Here is a 7,686-nt window from a genome sequence, read left to right as displayed (position 1 = left end):
ATGGACTACGCCGGACCAGAGCCAACCAGAGGACCAGGACTTCAAAGAATCAACCTACTTTCTGTACTGTATATAATCTGTAATCAACCTGTTTTAGGGGTCTCCTCTTTCAGCTCACTCGGAGTTTTTAGACGGAGCCCCGCATGCGCAGTACCAAATATTTACTCTGAATAAACTGCTGATTGTTAAACTTTAACTCCTCGTCTGAGTCGATCCTTGACCGACTCGCTCACCTGTGCACCTCACCTTTTATCAACAGAARRTTGGTAGCAGAGGATGGTTAACTAAAGACCCATAAAACGTGAGAGTGCGGGAGCGAWTTGGTGAAAGGACGGCTCAAGGAGACAGACGAGCCAATTCGGGGGAGGACAAAATTCTGCTCAACTCGGGGAACTGATCTCAGGTCGACCACTGAAAAGGTAAGCAAAACCTGTTAAAACAAACTTTGCACATTGTCGTATAGTCCAATACCAAATTTAAGATCAGTAATACCGAGTGTGAGTATGAATTTTGTGCAAATTTATTACTAAATTCCACCAAGCAGTGAAGTAAACGTATTGTGGTACAATACAATGTTAGATGTATTAGACTGAATTTTTATGGTTTGTAAAATTAAGATGAAACAGGCTTAATTTTTATTGTTTGTAAAATTGAGATGAAACAGGCTTAATTTTATTGTTTGTAGAATTAAGATGAAACAGGCTTAATTTTATTGTTTGTAAAGTTAAGATGAAACAGGCTTAATTTTATTGGTATGTACAATTAGGATGAAATAGGCTTAATTGTATTATTGGTAGACTATTTGTGCCTGGGGAAGATACAGACCTGGAAGAGATGCTATTCAGATATTTCGGCAGCGCCCGATGAGGAATAGATCTATGTGTTTTGTGCCTGGGGAAGATACAGACCTGGAAGAGATGCTATTCAGATATTTCGGCAGCGCCCGATGAGGAATAGATCTATGTGTTTTATGCTTAGGGAAGATACAGACCTAGCAGTGTTTTACAGTATTGTGCCTGGGGAAGATACAGACCTGGAAGAATATGACCAATAGTTCGGTTGATACAAGTACAAGGTGATTTACATACCATAACTTAGCTCATGACTGGTTAAATGTGTTGTAGAGTTGCTACCTGAGTGCACGAGGTATACGAATGAGGCATATTGTTGATTGACTAGTAAACCAACAGACCGGCTGTGACCGGTGAGGTTTTAACTGTACACAGCGTCTCACAAGGGTTTAATTGGGTTGTATGTCTCAACAAACTCTGGGTATACGACGGAGGAGCTCTGAGATAAGACAGAGTACGAGTAATTGTTTCTCCAAGAATACATCGCTGTCTCAAGGCAGTGACGGGCTAAGTATATTCAGATAGTCAAAATTATTTCATCACCATGGCAGCTTCGCAATCTCCAAAACTGAAATTTAACGAGTATCTAGACCAGCGGGTGCAGGAAAGGGCAGGGGGAAAGGAACAATGGAAAGAAGTTAAGAAAGTGTGGGAAGGGTTAAAATTGAAGTGGACACAAGGAGGTTATCTGGCAGGACAGACACCTACCGGGTGTCAGTTAAAAACCATGGAAGGAGAGCTAAGAGAGGGGAAGCAAAGTGCAAGGGACAGCGAAGTAGACCTAAATAGACAGCACGTATTTAGGAAGGAAGGGACTAAGCAGAGAGAGACAGCAGAGGCTGAGTTGAAAATAGGCACTTGGGCTATCGAGGAGATCCGAAGATACCAAATGACAAAAAAAGCGGAAGTAATGGCAGTAGTCACTGACATAAAAGAGGGAGGGGACCTTACAACCCCACCAGCCAACCCAGACAAAGGACAATCACCCAACCAGCGCCTCTATCCAAACCTGCCAGAAGAATACAGACCCCCACCCTACTCGCCTCCCTCAGCCTTACCACCAGCTACTGTACAGGCCCCTGTATTAACTGTGAGAGGGGGTGTGGTGAAGGGGGAAGTGGCAGTACGCCTGACGGAGGGAACAATCGATGTTGTGGATCTGGAGCCCCCTGGCGTTCTCTACTCCATGGACACTGGGAATTTGGGTTCCCCTGGAGGACGATCAACAAGCAACCCATTTATTTTTTCTGAGGAGCCAAGACTGCTGTCACGGCTCACTCCGAACCCCAGGACACAGGAAGAACCACTGGGGAACAATGACTTTCAGATATCGGGATCTTTTTCACATCAAAGAACTACAGCTCTCAGCAGGATCATATGAACACTCAGTTTGGGGACAGAGGGGAGCCACAAAAGGGATGGATGACCTCTGGCGTTCCCATGATGGAAGATTAGTAGCACCAGCTAATCTCTGCCCAGAACTGATTCGAGAAGCGCACGGCCTGACACATGAGGGAAAACTGAAGACCCTACAAAAAATTTCTTATGTATGGTGGCATCCATACATGAAGGAAATGACTGACTTGTTTTGCGACAGTTGCACTATCTGTGGAAATTACAACCCGAAGAAACCATACCAAACACCAATGGGTCATTACCCGGTYCCCAATGCCTGTTTTCAAGACATCAGCATAGATTACACAGACATGGGAGCAGAGCAAGTGAAAGGGGGAAAGAGATATTTGCTAGTAATGGTAGACAGYTTCTCCAAATGGGTAGAAGCAATCCCAACAGCCAAAGAGGATGCGAAGTCTGTCATTAAGTGGCTYCAAACGGAACTCATACCTAGGTATGGGGTCCCGCGACAAATCAGATCCGACAATGGGTCCCACTTCTCCAATCAACACCTGAGACAGGTTGAGGAGAGGTTTGGCATTACACACAAATTCGGTTCGGTGTATAAGCCGCAATCGCAGGGACTTGTGGAACGCTGTAACCAAACTTTGAAYGCTAAGATAGCTAAGGTTTGTGCAGGGACAAAATTGACGTGGGTGGAAGCCCTGCCCCTGGCACTGATGGCCATGAGGTCCTCACCAGGTGCAGGGACACATCTTTCACCCCATGAYATAATGACAGGCCGAGTGATGCCTGGGCCGCCAAGAGAGGGAGGTCATATGCCCCCTCTTGATGTCCACCAGATAGGAATGTCTAACTATGTAAAGAAACTGACCGAATTATCTGCAGCTCTCTCCATACAGATACACCGTGTCGCAGAGGGGGAGCTGACGGATGACCAGGGACAACCAAGGYTAAAGGTTGGAGACTGGGTAAGGATCAAGGTCCACAAAAGAAAGTGGGCAGATCCCAGGTGGACTGGACCGTACGAAGTGAAGGAAGTTACTTCACACTCAGTCCAGGTCAAAGGTAAATCGGGCGCACCTTGGCACCACCTGACTCACTGTACACCAGCACCAGCACCTGACAGAACACTGACTGAAGTCAGAAGCGACTTGATCGCATCTAATTCGGCTACAAATTCTGTACGCCCTGACAACTGAAGAATGTGGAGACGACTCCACTCCTCAGGTGCCAGGGAGGGCCACCCATGGTCTAGGCGACAGAGAACGCCATGGAGCAGATTAGGATGTTCTCTTCCAATGTTTGTACTGTTTATGATAACCTCAGGTTGCATAGTGGGAATAATGCTTTGGGCTTTTGAACACATGGCTTACGGCAAATTTTAAACCAGTGTCTAGAGCTGATGTGTGGTGGTGGTGTGGAGGTAATAGGCTGTTGTCACGATTCCCTCCTYKCTCATCTGGTTTATGTGCCCTAGTGTCTTTGCTCCTTCCCATTARAGTCCATCCCATGAGTGTGTCTGAACTCATGTCCCAAGTGGAAGAGGCYYAGTTGAGCCGACCCAAGCGAGAGGTGCACCCCACTGCTGAGAACCCGACCTACATTGATGCTATTGGGGTACCCAGAGGGGTGCCGGATAAGTACAAGTTAGTGAATCAAGTCAATGCAGGACTTGAATCGTCRATATGCTGGTGGTGCACCGTTAATAAAAATGTTGATCGGATAAATTATATCCATTTTAATGTACAACGTTTAGGCAACTGGACTCAGCAAGGGTTTGAGGCAGTCCATAGTCAACTATCAGCTACCAGCCTTATGGCTTTCCAGAATCGTATCGCTGTAGACATGTTGTTGGCAGAAAAGGGAGGTGTTTGCTCCATGTTTGGGGAACACTGTTGCACGTTCATTCCTAACAATACGGCCTCTGATGGTAGTCTGACAGTAGCACTAGAGGGACTGAGGACTTTGAATGGTAAAATGAAGTCCCACTCCGGCATKGACTCCTCTATGTGGGATTCTTGGATGAATGTGTTTGGCAAATATAAAACCTTGATTTCCTCAATCCTAGTTTCTATCTCCGTCTTTGCAGCAGTTCTTGTTCTGTGTGGTTGCTGCTGCATACCATGCATACGATCCTTAATTAATAGGCTCATTACCAAAGCCATTGAACCCCCATAGCACGGCGCAGAGATGTTCCCATTATTGGCCCAGAGGATGTTTTGACGACCTAGGGACGGAAGCAGAGTTCATAAGTATGGACTGTGCTGTTGACTGATTGGTCACGTCTCTGAAGAGACGTGAAGAGAGGGAATAATCAAAACTTTTCTCTGAAAAGTTTCTTTCCAGACAGTTAGTCACGTCTAGGAAGACGTGAAGAGAGGGATTTGTAAGAAAACTTTTATGCTCATATATGCTTGAAGCCAAGATAGGCTTTATATCTATGCATTAGCCTTTAGTAACAAAAGCAAAGCAAATGAACTTATATTACAAGTGTGTTTGCAGTATGTTGCACAACCTGTTTCTGGCATGCCATACTAATGTTTCCACATACAGCCAAGAAAACAGGAACTGGGTCAACCGCAGAGGTCTAAGGGACTTCATCTTGTGATGACATATCTGCTGATGGCTGGAAGACACACACACACCCACGCACATTCACACTCAAACACAGAGAACCACACACACCGCATTAATACCTAATAGAGCTTCTAGGGATCCTAAGCTTATCAACATTGTGCACCCACGGCAGTTGGGAAATTCAAAACAGACATTAAGCAAGGGACATTCTTCAACAACAATGGTGACCAATAAGCATGGACTACGCCCGGACCAGAGCCAACCAGAGGACCAGGACTTCAAAGAATCAACCTACTTTCTGTACTGTATATAATCTGTAATCAACCTGTTTTAGGGGTCTCCTCTTTCAGCTCACTCGGAGTTTTTAGACGAGGCCCGCCATGCGCAGTACCAAATATATTTACTCTGAATAAACTGCTGATTGTTAAACTTTAACTCCTCGTCTGAGTCGATCCTTGACCGACTCGCTCACCTGTGCACCTCACCTTTTATCAACATAGTGTTATAGCGTTATAGCATTATAGCGTAATAGCGTTATTGCGTTATAGGGTTTATAGCGTTATAGCCTAATAGGCTTATAGCTTATAGTGTTATAACACTATAGCGTAATAGTGTTATAGCGTTATAGCATTATAGCATTACATTTCAAACAAATTGTTCAATACAACTACACTTAATACAATCTCTACAACGATTGGCCTTGGGGCCAAGTGGTGAAATATACAGGATACTGCTTGTGAACGGCATATGGTTTGGTTAGCTCCTCCACAACACATCTATACCCTGGGTATACACAGTAACAGAGACGTACTACTCCTAATCACCGTGTAACAATATCCTGCTGAATCCCCTTTATTGAGGTGTGAATCTGTTACGTTAAGATTGCCCTCCTCCAGGAGACGGGCGTCCAATCCCAGTAGGAATGCCCACAGTGACACTTGGAGAGCGTACACACATAAACACACACACACCACACACACACACACACACACACACACACACACACACACACACACACACACACACACACACACACACACACACAACAACACACACACACACACCACACACACACCACATACACACACACACACACACACACATGCACCCTGGAGACAGAAGGGGAGTCTCAGTTAGTCATTAAAATTAGTTTTTCAGGGACTCCACAACATGTCTTTGTTAACCAAACTAAGTTTTGGCAATGCGAGTTTTGCACCCTAATATTCAGTGCTCCAGGACCATCCCCCTGACACATATCAAGTCGTGCCATTACAACTGATCTACAATAAATGGACTATTTGTTCTTCTGGTTTTGAGCTGATACAGTTCTGGATGGGACATCAAACATTGTGCCATGACGACAAGTGCATTTTCCACCAATTGTTTACAGACAGATTATTTCACTATAATTCACTGTATCAGAATTCCATGGTCAGAAAGTTTACAACACTAATGACTTGATGTGCCTTTAAACAGCTTGGAAAAATCGCCGAAAAATGATGTTCATGCCTGGTTTAGAAGCTTCTGATAAAGGCGAATTGGACATAATTTGACGTCACATTGAAGGGTTGTACTCTGTGGAGTGCTATTTTCAAGCTACCTTCGAAACTCAGGTGACTTCCTGCTTGAGTATCAATGGGAAAAGAATAATCAAAAGAAACAGCCAAGACCTCAGAAAAAAAATCTGTAACCTCCACAAGTCTGGTTTCATCCTTGCGGAGCAATTTCAAATGCCTCGAAGGTACCACGTTCATCTGTCCAAAACCATAGTACGCAAAGTATAAACACCATGGGGGACCACAACAGCCGCCATAACCGCCAGGAAGGAGACTGCGTTCTGTGTCCTAGAGATGAACGTACTTTTGGTGCAAAAGTGTGAATCCATCCCAGAACAACAGCAAAGGACCTTGTGAAGATGCTGGAGGAAACAGGTACAAATTATCTATATCCACAGTAAAACGAGTCCTATGTGTTGACATAACCTGAAAGGCTGCTCACGAGGAAGGAAGGGAGTATAGAGAGTGATGGCCTAGAGAAGACAGGGGGGAGTATAGAGAGTGATTGCCTAGAGAGAGAGAGGGGGGAGTATAGAGAGAGTGATTGCCTAGAGAGAGAGGGGGGATAATAGAGATTGATCCTAGAGAGAAAGAGGCGCGGGGAGTATACAGAGAGTGATGGCCTAAGAAGAGGGAGAGGGGGAAGAAAGAAAGTGTGAAGAGAGCAGAAGAGAGAGAGAGAGAGAGAGAGAGATTTTTTATTGAGTCTCTTTTTAATTAGAATCCCCCTCACCTCTACCTCTCCCCATGATTCATATCACAGGAAATGACTTATCCTGTCACCCGAGCGAGGTGAGCAGGTGCATGGGCTGTGGTGTGTGATCACATCAAACCGAAGATGGGTTCCTGTGATTAGAATAGACAGGGTGGTGACCAGGAGATTTAGCTCTATTCTATAATACAGATTATAAACTGGGTGGTTCGAGCCCTGAATGTTGATTGGCTGACAGACGTGGTATATCAGACCGTATATATCTTGAGTATGACAAAACATTTCTTTTTATTGCTCTAAATATGTTGCTAACCAGTTTATAATAGCAATAAGGCTCCTCAAGGGTTTGTGATATATGGCCAATATACCACGGCTAAGGGCTATGTCCTGGCACTCCGCGTTGCGTCGTCCCTAAGAACAGCTCTTAGCTGTGGTATAATGGCCATATACCACACCTCTTCTGGCCTTATTGCTTAAATAATAATCAGAACTATAAGTAGGGCATTATCAGAAGTTGATGGTGAGAGGAAACTGTTACAGGAAATCAACTCTAAAACTGAACGTATATTTAACACCATTGTCTTAATACAAGATAAGAATGTTGGTAAGATCGTCATGTTATTCAGGGTAT

The 7,686-nt window shown here is 44.6% G+C and overlaps 1 long non-coding RNA gene across 1 annotated transcript; it reads left to right on the top strand.

Annotated features, from left to right (window-relative positions):
* Positions 1 to 329: 329 nt before the first annotated feature.
* On the top strand, positions 330 to 4,947 carry LOC139027693 (uncharacterized). The gene is made up of 2 exons (XR_011479820.1): positions 330 to 419; positions 3,096 to 4,947. It is a non-coding gene; the product is annotated as an uncharacterized lncRNA (long non-coding RNA).
* The last annotated feature ends 2,739 nt before the right edge of the window (positions 4,948 to 7,686 follow it).

This window comes from Salvelinus sp. IW2-2015, linkage group LG4q.2 (genome assembly GCF_002910315.2).
Source record: "Salvelinus sp. IW2-2015 linkage group LG4q.2, ASM291031v2, whole genome shotgun sequence".
In the NCBI taxonomy this organism is placed as follows: Eukaryota; Metazoa; Chordata; class Actinopteri; order Salmoniformes; family Salmonidae; genus Salvelinus; species Salvelinus sp. IW2-2015.
Note: the sequence above shows the minus strand (reverse complement) of the source record. Positions and strands in the feature narration are given on the sequence as shown.